This window comes from Ursus maritimus, unplaced genomic scaffold (genome assembly GCF_017311325.1).
Source record: "Ursus maritimus isolate PB19 unplaced genomic scaffold, ASM1731132v1 scaffold_14, whole genome shotgun sequence".
NCBI classification, from domain to species: domain Eukaryota; kingdom Metazoa; phylum Chordata; class Mammalia; order Carnivora; family Ursidae; genus Ursus; species Ursus maritimus.
Window position 1 is genome coordinate 36295689 of NW_024423786.1, and position 14378 is coordinate 36310066.

Below are 14378 nucleotides of genomic sequence, written 5' to 3' on the forward strand. Positions count from 1 at the left end.
CATTGAATTCTGGTTCTTTTTTTAACAGATTTGGTGGCAGCAGTGGGATCTGGAATGTACTTACACCAGCATTTGGAGATGAGAAACACAAACACAAACCCCGTTTTGAGTACTCAGTCTTTCTTGCGGTTTCCAAGGGAGGGCCATGGGTAAGTTCCTCTCGGTCCTGAGCTCTGCTCTTTTTGCATTGAGCGCTTGATCTAACTGACTTTCCAATACAGGGCAGGTCAGCTGGAACTGCAGACCGTTCTGCCTGGAGCCAAAACCCCTAGCCTTTCAGACCTAAACTCCCTGAGTGGAAGACCCCCAGCCCGTGGTTCTGTCCAAAGATGTGCACGGGAACCATTAGTGTCGCACACGGTTCCCCATCCATGCGCAACTCCCAGACCATTGGCCCCCGTTGTTGGGGTCAGCTGGTTCAAGGTGACATTAATTCCTACGCTCCCCTCTGTCCTCCTTCGAGTGGTCAGTGTAGTTATCCTCCGTCTGAACGGCCTTTCCACTCTGAAGGGTCTATTCAACAGTTGTCTTCTGAAATTAGACCACCTGATGCCACAGGTGATGCTCTCAGACATCTTTCACCCCTTAGTCAAAGGCCAACTTAAGGGCCAGAGTCATGTTGTCCTTTCCTTTTCAGATACAGGCCACTGGTTACTGATCTTTGGAGATGGCAGACTACTGTCCCAAAGACCATCTCCCCTGGGTGTGAACTTTGAGCTTTTTGTGTTAGCAAAAGAAGGGAGCAGGAGTGCGCTGGAGTCAAAGGTGAATGATGTCTGTAGACACCCAAGGAAGGTCCTGTAACTTCTCCATGCCTGTTCATTTGATCTTTGTGTACAGGAATCTGGTCGTGTCACTCTTGTAAATATTAAACATAATATAGTCATTTCTGTATTTAACTTCCTTATTTCCTGGAATGAGGCTGATTTCTGGTAAAAAGCACTTTTTGCAAATCTCAGCTGTAAGCAAAATTCCTTTGATGATTAACATGCCTGTGTGGGGGACTAAGCAGAGGTTTCTAAACTATAGGTCCCAGCAGCAAGGGGAATAGAAGAACGTGGAGTCAGACCTGCTAAGTTTCTCCCTCTCACCGCTTGTCCCGTCCAAACACTGACAAGATACTTAAAAGAATTTTGAAGTAGCTCAGTGGCCAGAGGTTAGCTAGATGGGGGCTGATAGAGTCTGATAAGAACTAGTTGAAGTATGCCTTCTCCCCTAAGCTAAATGTAGCTGAGGGGGAATATAAACATCCCAATGTAGGTGGGTGGGTGTGTCGGTCCTGTGATACCACAAGGACAGTAACACAATCCAGTATTTACAGGACCAGAGGTATGGCTCTGGAAGCCATTCAGAGCCCACCAATCCACACCTGTTTATCCCAAAAGTCTTGTCCCTGTGCCTTCGAGATGTAAGTGTCCTACTTGGTCTTCTCCATCTATGTTCACGTGTGTCTAACACAAATGTGTTGGAGATGTGTGGAATTTTATACCTCCAGATAGTATTGGCATAATTAATTTGTAAAAGAGCTCTATTTAATTGGCTTAAAGAAAATTAAGGGTTTATGTAAATTAAACTCTCAGAAACATAAGAGAGAGGCACCTGCGTGGCTCAGTTGGTTAAAGGTCTGACTCTTGATTTCAGCTCAGGTCATGATTTCAGGGTCATGAAATCGAGCCCCATGTGGGGCTCTGTGCTGGTCGTGGAGACTGCTTAAGATTCTCTCTCTCCCTCTACCCCCACCCTGCATGTTCTCTCTCTCTCCCTCTCAAAAAAAAAGGGGGGGGCTTTGTTTTTTTTTTTAATTTTAAAAAGAAATATAAGAGAAACTTAATCCAAATGAATTTCTGGTTCACATGATCTGGGAAAGTATTTGCTATTAAAGCTAGTTTAAGGGGCGCCTGGGTGGCACAGCAGTTAAGCGTCTGCCTTTGGCTTAGGGCATGATCCCGGCGTTATGGGATCGAGCCCCACATCAGGCTCCTCCACTATGAGCCTGCTTCTTCCTCTCCCACTCCCCCTGCTCGTGTTCCCTCTCTCGCTGGCTGTCTCTATCTCTATCGAATAAATAAATAAAATCTTAAAAAAAAAAAAAAAGCTAGTTTAAGTTCATTGGTTTCGTTAAAACCGGCATGTCTTTAGAGTTACCAGCATTAGATATAATACTTCTTTTCTACCTAAGTTTACTAAGGTTCAGATGTTATATTTGTATCAGTATATGTTGCAAGTGTTCCAAAAAGCATTGCATGAAATTCCTCAAGTCTGATATATCCTAGCGTGGTGTGATTATCATAGTTTCAGTTATTTTAAAATATCGTATGTTGCAGAAATTTCCTTTTCAACTCTGTGATAATGAATTCTCATCAGATCTTCAACAGCAGACATTTTTAAGTCTTTATCGTTTACTCTGATGCTTTTACTAAAGTGTTCCTGCAAAAGTGCTCCATCTTCAGGGAGACTCGTGGAACATGCTCTTAGAATACAGGTTTCTGGTAACTTGAAGATCATAAAACTGAACTGGTAAGAATTTCCAGAAGGGATGGGAACCCTGGATCCAAGCAGAACAAGAGTTAATAACATGAGACTGGCTGAACTGGTGGGCATGGTTACAGTTGTTATGACATGCCTGTAATTGGACTGAGTCCTGAATGCCTCTAGTTTCTTCTATCTGGTTCCACGTCACCAAACTAATGTTTCCAGTTTTCTCCCATCCTTCGAATTTGAAATGACTAAAAACAAAGACCGCCCTTAGAGCTCCTTAGAAGAGACTCTGTTGGGTCCTCCTCACCCCCCAGATGGTAACCAAACTTCACGGACTTTTTTTTTATTATTATTTTAAAGATTAAAAAAAAATTTTTTTTAAGTAATCTTTATACCCAATGTGGGGCTCAAGCTCACAACCCCGAGATCAACAGTTACACCCTCCCTGACTAAGCCAGCCAGGCGCCCCCCTCAGGCACACTTCTCACAGCTAAAGGAGGCTCCACCTGACATGTGGTCCTGTATGAACCCTGTATCCTCCAGGTCGTGGCTAAGGGGGGGAGGGCACCTTTCAGACTGCTAGATTTGTCGTCAAAAATTCTGATCCGTCCATGATGTTAGAGACCCCCTGGTCTGTTTCCCTATCTCTGGTTAACCACCCCAAACTCGGGGAGCATTGTGTTCAGGCTCTATGCAAGGCGAGGGTAACCAAAATAAAATCACCCATGTAGTCTACTGACCCTGAAAATCATACTGGGCTCCATGGCCATCACCTTTCCAGTCCTGACCCACAGAGTCAAATGGGAATTGCCAAGGAGGCATTCATGATTCAGCTTTTGCTGAACCCTGCATCCCTAGGTAGGAGTCATTGTAAATGAGACTATCGTCAGGAAGCTCCCCTTAATTCTTGAAAATATTTCAGAATTGGCTGCTAAAGCAGTAGCTGGCCAACAGAAATCCTTAGACACTCTGGCCAAAGTTGTTCTGGATTACAGGAGAGCCCTTCATTGCCTTGCAGCCGAGCAAGGAGGTGTCTACACTGGGGCCAGCACCACCTGCTGCATGTGGATTCACACTTGTGGGGACATTGAAACTCAGTCACATTAGATCACTTAGCAAGCCGCTCAGTTTTAAAAAGCTCCCTTCAAGGGAGCTGACTCATTTTGACTGGTTTGGGTCTTGGCTCCTAAGTCCACTCCAGACATGGGGCATTATCTGTTTCTGATGGTCGCAGTCGTCTCCCTGGCACACTGTATTCTCTCAAAAGCTCTACATGCATGTCTGCAGCTGCAAACCACCAAGCCAATGACCTCCCCTAACACTGGAATGTCAAAAAAGGAATAAAGGGAATAATGGACTAAAAAACTGTGAGCCTGAAGTTGTAACCTGTGAATACTACAAAGACCCAGCAGACAAACAAACATATCATGATCTACGAACGTCACCCAGAGGATCAGTAAGTGCTGTCGAAACTGCAGAGCAGGAGCAGAGAGCAGCTTTAATGCCGTACATTGGGTCCCATCTCTCTCAGGCTGAGATACGGGGCAAAAAGAGGGAATTGTTAAAGAAAAGAAAGCACAGGCCCCAGGTGGAGTAATTTGTACAAAGCTTCACATGAGCAAACCAAAACTTCTCACCTAACCTAACTGCAGGTCCAGCCTCTCCCAGGAGTGGCATTTTAAAGCAGCCTGGAATTTCCTGACCAGCATTAGTGAGGTCACCGTAATGACAGACCCCTAGTCTTCCCCTTCCTGCAAAGGAAAGTACCTCTCCTGAAATAATTCTTGCTTTTGTTTGTGACTTCCTTGTCCCTGCCCCCTTCTGCCTACCAAAGCCTTCCACTTTGTACAGCTCTTTAGAGCTCCTTAGGACTTGCTAGATGGGAAGCTGCCTGATTCCTGACTCACTGAATAAAACCAATTAGATCGCCAAATTGATTCCGCTGAATTTAGTTTTTTAACAAAATGGTCTCAATCCCCCTCACCCACACCAGCTCGACCCAGGTACAGTTTTGTTGCAGGGAATGCTGCTATTTCAAAACTTGCTCTCCATGGTCACCTCTTCCTTGGAGCCTTCCTTGATTTCAGCCTCAGCAGGCAACTTTGTCCAGATCACAAGCCAGGGCAAGGTGCACAGGCGGCCCCTGCTGACTTGCGACATCCTCAGAGCCAAGAACAGAGACAGCATCACCTTCCTTCCCCGAGCATCTTGCACAGCACCTCCATGTAGGCCTGGGTAGACGGAATGAAGGAATGAATTGGTGAGTGAATTGAGGACCAGGGGCAGCAGCAACACCTCCCTGGCCCGACCGGGTGACCGGCTGCAGCAGCACTTGTGTTTTGCACGGGAGCACAGGCCTTCGTCACCAGAACAGGGCAGCCAACTGGGTGCCATTGCTAAATCTGGGGGTGAGGTGAGGAGAGAGATGGTAAAAGCCTTTGTGTTCGGGGGGCTTGGGACTTTATCTCCTCAAGAATCCTCCCACCGCCACCCCCACCAAGGGAGGCACTGATAAGGGCGTCGGGTTTCCCAGGAGGAACCGTGGCTCAGAATGGAAGGCAATAGCTCTCCATGCCTTTCTCCGGAGAGCTTTAGTCCCACCCTAAGTAACCTTTCACTTCAGCTGTTCCTCAACTGCCCAGGAGAAAATCCACTTAATCTCTCCACAATTAAACAAAAGCATTCATCTTGAATATCCACGGGAACAATCTAGCCACCTCCACCAGCCTGGCTTGCTCCGGGAAACCAGGAGCTGGCAGAGAAAAAGACAAGGTTCTCCCCACTCCGTCCTGCAGACCATGCAAGGCGGGGCCCAACTGCCCTAAACGTGCCCTGAGTGTCAACAGCGCTGCCCGAGCCCGGCCTGGCGCGGCGCCCCTGGGAAGGAGCTGACAAGGGCTGTTGAGGCGGCTCCCTGCTCCCCACCCAGGGAGGCGCCCATGCTCTGCAGCTCAAACCACAAGCTGCAATGACTAGGCACCTTTTCTTTGTGCACAAGGAAAGCAGGCCTGGCGGCACTTGGCCAGGCTCCACACCGGTGCTCACCTTTCATTAGTGCCAGGTCTCTTCAGCCCCAGGCCTTCTGGGGTGACGCCGAGGGTCACCCTCCCCAGCTGGGTCCTGGGATTGGCCGAGGAGAACAGGATCCCGTCTGCAGTGGCAGAGCCTGAAAAAAGGCCTCTCTCCCAGAAGCAAAAGCACCAGGATCCTGTAGCAGCGTAAACCCAGGAGCAATGTGAGTGTCCACCCAAAGGGGACAGCAGCCAACCTTCTTCCACACCAGTGATCATTCTGGGGGAGAAAAGTATACATACTCTGGAGGGGGGACGATTTAAGATGCACAGTGATGAAAACAAAAGCAAAATGTATAAAGGGTTTGAGACCTTATTTAATTCTTTTTTAAATTTTTTTTTTTTTTATGAAGTAATCTCTAAGCCCAACGTGGGGCTCGAACTCAAAGACCCCAAGATCAAGAGTCGTGTGCTCTGCCGACTGAGCCAGCCAGGCAGCCCAAGACCTTATTTTAAATATTTATGTTCACGGGTAGAAAAGAGGTGGGTGGGGGAAGACTGGAAGGAAATACACAGAAAATGTTGATCGTGGGATTATGGCGGATTGAGATTTCCTTTTGTGTGGGTATCAGTCAGGGTCCAGAGAAGCAGAACTCGAAGGAGATCTAATATTAAGGGCTTTGTTGCAAAGCCCTTATCCATTGTGGGGACTGGCTTATCCATTGTGGGTGCTGGCTAGGCAGGTAGGAAACATGCAGGGGAGGTGTTGGGAAGGGCAACTGGGCTCTCAGGCACCGGAGGCATGGCTGCTACAGTGCAATCACTTTTTTTTTTTTTAAGATTTTATTTATTTATTTTATTTATTTTTTTTTTAGAGAGAGAGAGAGCATGCCCATGTGTGTGCGTGGGGCAGGGGAGGGGCAGAGAGAGAGAGAGAATCTTAAACAGGCTCCATGCTCAGCGTGGAGCCTGACATGGGGCTCAATCTCACAACCCTGAGACCATGACCTGAGCTGAAATGAAAATGGGACATTTAACTAACTGAGTCACCCAGGCACCCCTTAAGATTTTATTTTTATTAATCTCTACTCCCATCGTGGGGCTCGAACTCAATCCTGAGATCAAGAGTCTTATGCTCTACTGACTGAGCCAGCCAGTGCCCCACTTTTTTTTTTCAGCATTTCAACTGACTGCATCAGATCCACCCCAGGTTATATCTAGAATAATCTCCTTTACTGAGAGTCAACTGATCACAGACTTCAATCACATCTGTAAAACCTTCCCAGCAATACGTAGGTTACTGTTTGAATAACTGGGAGACTGTAGCCTAGCCAAATTGACACATAAAACAATCACCGTATTTTTGTTAAATTTTCTAATTTCCTATACAGAACATGTGTTACTTACATAATTTTTTTTTAAGCAATAAATGACTAAACTACCACAAGATACCACTTGGCATCTACCAGATGGTTAAAATAAAAAAGACAGAGGATAACAAATGTTGACAAGGATATGGGGAAATTGGAACCCTCATCCCCCCTCATCTACCACACAATGGTGTAACCACTTTGGAAAACAGTCTGGTGGTTCCTCAAACAGTTTTTTTAAAAAGACACAATAGACTCAAAAAGGAGTCCTTTGTGCTAAACCCCATATAAGCAAACCAAGACTTAACACCTAACTTAATTGCAGAGTCAGCCTCTCTCAGGAGTGGAATTTTAAACCGATCAGTCTGGAATTTCCTGACCAGCACTAGTGAGGTAGTGCCCTTCCACCAGCAACGGTGACCTGGCCTGAAATAATCCTTTGTTTTGTTTACGACTTCCTTGTCTCTGTCCCCATCTGCCCGTAAAAGCTTTCTGCTGTTTTCTACTTGCTAGGTGGGATGCTGCCCACCTCCTGACTGGTTGAATAAAGCCAAATAGATCTTCAGATTTACTCAGGTGAATGTTGTTTTTTAACACAGGTAAGCACGGAATGGCTATATAATCCACTCCTAGGTGTAAACCCAAGAGAACTGAAAACCCATATCCACAGACATTTTTACATCACCATTCAAAACAGCATTATTCATAACAGCCAAAAATGTGGAAGCAACCCCCAAATGTCCATCAACCCATAAATGGATGAACCCAATGTGGTGGATCCCACACTGGAAAATGACTCCTCGATAAAACGGGAGTAAAGCACCACTATGGACAATAACACGGATGAGCCTTGATCACATTAAGTGAGAGGAGTGAGGCCCCCAAAACTACATATTGTATGATTCCATCTATCTGAAATGTCCAGAAGTGGCCAGTTCACGGGTACAGAAAGTAGCTTAGAGCTAGCCCTGGCCTGGCCTGGAGGAGAACATAGGGAGTGACGACTAATAGGTATGGGTTTCTATTTGCAGTGATAAAAATGTCTAAAACTAGATGGTGGTAATGATTGCACAATTCTAGAATTCTGTGATTGCACAATTCCAAAAATCACAAAATTGTACACTTTAAAAGGGCGAATTTTGTGATTTGTTAACTCTATCTCAGGGAAGCTAAGATTTTTAAAAAGAAGCATTACATACATGAGAAAGGAAGGAGCCACATGTGCCTGGGTGAGCTGCCTTCCAGCAAAGCCAAGGAGCTGGTGCATTACCTGCTTTCTCCAGGTTCCCTCCCCAACGGGTCCCTCCTTCCCGTGATGCTCTTGCCCAGTGCCCAGGACCCCAGGCTCTGCAGATATCCTGGAGAAAGCCATCTGCAAAACTCAATTCAGAATCCTCTCTTCTCATCGATCTTCCTTGGCGTCTGGGCCATGAGGGTCCAACACCTCTCACGGCCAGCCCAACACTGCCAGGAGGAGCTCACAAGCCCATGAAAATGACGGCAACCGTCCAACCCCGCTCAACTCAGTCGAACTGGCCTCCTCCAGGCAGAGAGTAGCCCCATAGGGCTCTGACCCAGCTCTCAGAGCCTGGTGCAAAGAGAGAACTCAAACTCTGTGTTGCAAGAATGAGCCCATTTTCTAGATATTTGGAAACCAGGGCCCCGAGAAAGGCAGGGATCCTCCCAAGGCCATGCAGGTCTCCAATTCCCTCCTCCACTTTCTCCCCTGAGTGTACCCTGGGACCTCTCCAGTGAGAGACAAAGGTGACTGAGTCACAGAACCACTTCCTAGAGAGCTTTTTGCCAAATGTGTATCAAGAGCTCTAGAAGGGCTGCCACCCTCTGACCTAGTACTTTCCCTTCTAGAACTCTGGTTCTGGGGGAGCCTGGGTGGCTCAGTTGTTAAGCGTCTGCCTTCGGCTCAGGTCATGACCCCAGGGTCCTGGAATCAAGCCCTGCATTGGGCTCCCTGCTCAGTGGGAAGCCTGCTTCTCCCTCTCCCACTCCCCCTGCTTGTGTTCCCTCTCTCACTGTGTCTCTCTCTGTCAAATAAATAAAATCTTTAAAAAAAAAAAAAAAGAACTCTGGTTCTGGATCTGGAGAAAACCTTCCAGGATGGCAAATGTTAGGTACCAAAATGTTCCCTGCGGGGTAATATACAATGGTGAAAAATGGACGCACTCCAAACACCCATCACTAAGGGATGGCTAGTAAGCCTAAGTGGGGATGCAGCTGTACGATAGGACGATACCAGCTAGTAAAAATGATGTCTTGGAAATATTTTAGAATGCTAGTGGGAAAATACAGGAGAAAAATGGCAAATTGTATATAATCCTGACAATGTGTTAAAAATAATTAAAAAGAAGAACCCACAAGAGCAAACACATGATGAGCCATGACTCTACCTGTTTTCAGCCTCACCTGATACCTGAGGTCCAGATGTGCGCTGCTCCCATTCTCCAGCCCCTCTCCAGACCTTGACCCTTGACCCTGTTTTATTTTCTTCATAACAATCCTAATAAATCAGTATTTGTCAAATGAACAAACCACTCTAACAGTGGTCCTCTTTGGGTGGGATTATGCACGATTTTAGTTTACTTTTAAATTTTCTATACCTTCTAGGTTTTTTTACCAAAAGCATGTTTTACTTTTATATTTAGGGGGGAAAAACCATTTTTAAAAGCAAAAGCAAAAACAAAAGTCAACTAAAAAAACCCTCAGAATTTTCATGAGTGAGTTGAGCCTTCCTGCGGGCAACATTATTGAAAGACGGATTTTCCCAAAAATGCCTCCAAGAAGGAAATTTGGGGCATTGAAAGAAGAGATGGATTTATTCAAAATTAATACAAGCCCATAGGGGTGCCTGGATGGCTCAGTCAGTTGAGCATCTGCCTTCAGCTCAGGTCAAGATCTCGGGGTCCTGGGATGCAGCCCCAGAGTCAGGCTCCCTGCTCAGTGGGGAGTCTCCTTCTCCCTCTCCCTCTGCTCCCCCACCACTCGTGCTCTCTCTCTCTTTATCACTCTCTTTCGTTCTCTATCTCAAATGAATAGATAAAACCTTTTTTAAAAAAAATTTACAAGCCTGTAGAGAGTGTCCACAAGTGGGCCCTCTACTTGACCTGGGGGGGGGGGGAAGGCTGGACACACACTCACACAGGATTATCCCCTGCCCCTGCAGGCCACAGCCCTGGATAGCGGTCAAGGAAAGAGTCCTGAGGACCCAGACTGGGACCCCGGCTCCACTGCAAGCCCAGGGCTGGCTCGTGGCCCTCCACGCCCAGCCTAGGCGTGCCCCAGGAGCACACACGCAGGCCTGTTCCTGCCAAAGCGATGCCCAGCGCTGTCACTCAGGAACGCAACTGCTCGCGGCCGTTCACGCCTCATCGGTGCCCGCTCAGCGGATGTGCAGGGGCACCTGAGGGTGAACGTCATGCAGAGAGCAAAGCTGGGACAGGAGGGTGAGCACCCACCGCCTGGGGGTTCACTCCCAGCCCAGAAACATCCCAGCGCAGCAGCCTGGCTTATGAAACACGGGAGCAGCTTTACGTAATCATGGGAAATCAGGAGAAAAAGCGCCTTCCTAAAAATGCATCCCCCCACCTCGACGGTACTTTTTTCAAGATGGAATTTTGTTTTGCTTTTTTTGGTTTGTAAGAGTTGACCATGTTCACTGGCACTAAATTCCAACAAAAATCTGTAAAGTAGAAATCGAGAGTCCTCCTCAGTCCCACGCTCCAAAATCCCCCGAGGGGGTCTGTCCTTACAGCCTCTTTGCTTCGCCCACGCCAACTTACAAACGCACACATCCGGGGCATGCATGTACCCACACACGCGTGCACACACACATGCTTTTCCCTTATCTTTGACAGAAGTAGGATCACGCTGTACCTGCTGCTCTCTACTCCAGATCACACCCCCCCACCCCGCTGAACTTTCGATGTTTTGCCAGCTGTAGCACACTCAGCCCGGGGCGGGGCGGGGGGGGGAGGTTGGCAGGCATCCAGCAAGGCATGGACCCCAGGTCTGTCCAGCTCCAGAACCCAAGTTCTAATGGTCTTCCCCATGTTTTCCTCTGGAGAGTTCTTAGAACCCGCAAACAGCATTGCCTGGGAGTCTTAGAACTGCAGGCCCCACCCCAGAGCCTCTGCTTCAGAAGGTGAGAGGTACCCAGGGGATCTGCATGCAGAATAACTACTTGAGGCGACTCTGTCCTGTCCAGCCGTTGGGGCCACTAAGGAGCTACATTTCCCCACAGATGCTGCCAATTTCCGTCCCCAAGTCAATATACTTTGAGTAAATGAGCGAGCCCATTGCTCAGGAGGTTCAGTCTTCACTGATCTGGGAAAACATCCACTCGGGTCCCCGCCGACCCCTGCCCTCTGCCGCCAGGCCTGTTTGCAGCCAGGTTTCCCTTAGGATCATCTCCCAGGGCGGAGTGCAAAGTCTAAGGGCAGGAGCATTGTGGGGGCCTTTGTGCTGGAAGGTCCGGCTGGGTGCCATGGGCTGAGCAGCCGGAGGAGCTGGACCTTGGCTCTGCCCTGTGCCTTAGCCAAGGCGCACAGGCTTTACAGGGGTCCACGAGGGTGCTGCGGTGATGCTGCCTGCACGCCCCAGGGCAGGCAAGATCGGAGTGACAGACTGCGAGGGAGCTCAGTGTGTTTGTCATGTGGTTCTGGCAACTTCAGCTCCTCGTGCCTGGCCGGGCTCCTGCAGTACCCAGCAGAGGTGGGAAATGCATGGCCCCACACGGCCAGGCTCCCATTCCAAGCACCTCTGCCCAGCATTGCTGATGGCTCCTGGCATTTCCTTCTGAAATGCAGCTCAGAATTCTGTGGTCAGCATTCGGCTCCAGGCAGCCATTACGATCCATCAGCACTGTCACAGTGACCAAAAGCTACTACCCTCAATAATAGTGCTAGGCTGTACGTTATCCCTCAGCACCCCAATTGCCCCTCAACCCCCTTCTGGTGCTCCTGGAGGTCCCTGGGGAGCCAGCTGTGGGGACCTCTATGGGGACTTGCACAGCCCTAAGGGTGCCCTTCTCCCCAGGCGCTGTGTGGGTGCTGGGGATGGCTCAGCCTCCTGTATGTGGCTCCGCTTTCAGGTTGCTGTGGCCTTTTGCTGACACCCGATGCTGGCAGCAGGATGTCTGTGTCACCTTCTGTCCTCCAACAGAGCCCCTTTGTGTCTCAACTCCTGGAAAGGCTGGATAGAAGGCGTGGGCCTGAGCAGCCAGATTCCACCCCCTGCTGTCTCCCCGTTGCTCTCTCCCGGGTCTAGCTCTGGCAGTTGCTGGCTGTGTGACCTTGGGCAGATCATGCAACATTATACTTCCATCCCATGGGCATTTACTGAGCGCCCGCTGTAGGAGACACAGTCAGAGTCTCTGGGATAGAGATATCCTGGAGGTGGCAGAGGACAAGCAGATGGGAAGGAGGGCTGCTCTGGATCCAGGCCATGTGAAGTGTTCAGGAATGGTATCACCGGCTCAGGAAGTAACACATGCAAAAGCCTCTTGGTGGAGCGAGCTTAGTGTTTTTAAGGAAAGCAATAAGGCTGGTGTGGCTGGAATGGAGTGGGGGTGGGGGGCATGGCTGGAGGAAGCGGGAGAGAGGTGGGGGGAGCAGAGCATGCATACCACAGGGGCCCGAAATTCATTCTAAGGGTGGAAGGAGAACAATGGGAGCTTAGCTGGGAAGCGGCAGGAGTTCTCTCCAGCAGCCACGGGAGCACATTTGGAGACTGAAGGAGGAGGAGGGGGTGGGAAGGGAGCAGAGGAGCAAATGGCAGCTTGAAGCCAGGCAGAAAGCTGTGACCAGCAGGACCCAAGGTCTTCCTCCCAAGTCCTATGTGATTTGTGAGGTGCTTGTGGCCGAATAATGACTCAGGGCCTGGGGACAGGAGTACTGCCTGGGACAAGCAGAGTGTTGGAAACACCTCCAGTCGGCCCAGGATTCTGGTTCTGAAGTGGACCCTGAGGAAGGCCAAGAGCCCCTGAAAAATGGCTGAAGCCAGGATGAATGGGTCTCATTCACCTGGACCCAGGACAAGAAGAAGCTGCCCTGGGGTGGGGGTGGCAGCCACTTTGAGTCTCCTGCCACCATCAGAGACCAGGGTGGGTGCAGACTGGAAAGGATTAGTCCCCTTGGGCCAGATGGGAAATTGAGTTTTGGGACTGGAAACCACTGCTCTAAGAAAAGAATGGAAGACAAAAGCTCTCAAATGGTTTCAAAGTTGTGTCTTCTTTTAACAAACTGCGAGCAGCCTGAGGACAAAGGTGGCCCCTTCCAGGCCTCTGACCGCGGTACACCCTGGGAACACCTCACCCTGATTCTGCAGCTGTCACTAGCTAGGAGGCCAGTCTTGGGTGGGTAGACCATTGCAGGCTGGGCCAGCAGGAGCTAAGTGCTGTGAGATGCCACTCTTGGGGTCTGACCAGGCATCTGGGAACCAGACCAGCTGAGAAGCAGCCAGGAGCATCTGGGGGTGGGGTGGGGGGCTTACTCACATTCAGTCCATTGTCCCACATGACCCAGAGCTTTGAGTGTGGACTATACAGAGGCCACAGAGGGGTCACAGGCAGGGCGTGTCCACTGCTACCTCCCTTGGCTTTCGCAGGGGCTCAGCATCAGGCAGTTCTGGTGCAGGCCTCTGGCCAGCCACCAATCTGAGGGGCCTGTCTTGATCTCTCTGTAAAATGGAGTTCCTCCTGCTTAAGACATCCATCCTAAAAGGTATCAACCTCATGGGGCGTGGGTGTGTGGCATAAACGGTGTCTGTGATGACAGTCCCCTCTCTATCAGCCACTATGGGGAGCCCCCTTGCCCTGGGGGTCAGAGGGGCTGGTAACAGCAGAGGTGGGTTGCACCTGTCCCTACAGACTTGGATCCAAACCCAATAATCTCCCTAAGGGTCAGCAGGGTTATTAGGCCCTAATAATTTGTGAAAGGCCTACCACTTGTAATTTCTCGGTTACTGTCAGCTGGTAGTATCATTACTACTACTGCGATTCTCATTTTCATAATCCCCCTCCCTCTTACAGGCCCCTAAAGCCCTGGGCTTGTCCTCTTGGTGCTGGGGCTTGTAGATGGAGCCATTCTGCTAGGGCAGAGCTCAGCATCCATTAGCTGTGTCCTTGATTGATCTTGCATGTCTCAATTTGCTCATCTGCAAAATGGGTTACCAATGAGGCTTCCCCTCTCACTTCCACCGAGGGCTGCGTGAAGGGGAACAATTCTACCCAGGGCTGCGTGGAGGGGAAGGACACAGAGCGTTCTGCCATGAAGATGCGAGTCAGCCAAACTCTGAGCGGGTCTAGAACCTGGAGCGACTATTATTATTACTTGTGTGTGTAGTTAATTCCAGCAGGGCAGTTCTGCTTCAGGAGCCTGGCAGCCCCGAGCTGCCCAGCAAATGCCGGGGGATGGGCAGGGGGAAGGGGAAGTTAGGCAGGTGGACAGACTCGGGCTGGGTCCCTAAGCGCCCGAGCCCGCCGCAGCCTGGGTTTCCGAGAACCGGG

General features: G+C 49.5%; 2 long non-coding RNA genes across 2 annotated transcripts; one reads left to right on the forward strand and one right to left on the reverse strand.

Moving 5' to 3' along the window:
• Positions 1-3959: 3959 nt before the first annotated feature.
• On the reverse strand, positions 3960-8824 carry LOC121102492. The gene is made up of 3 exons (XR_005834542.1): positions 8130-8824; positions 5524-5769; positions 3960-4709 (listed from the first exon to the last, which is right to left on the reverse strand). It is a non-coding gene; the product is annotated as an uncharacterized LOC121102492 (long non-coding RNA).
• On the forward strand, positions 5576-10589 carry LOC121102493. Its single transcript, XR_005834543.1, has 2 exons — positions 5576-5713; positions 10038-10589. It is a non-coding gene; the product is annotated as an uncharacterized LOC121102493 (long non-coding RNA).
• Positions 10590-14378: the final 3789 nt, after the last annotated feature.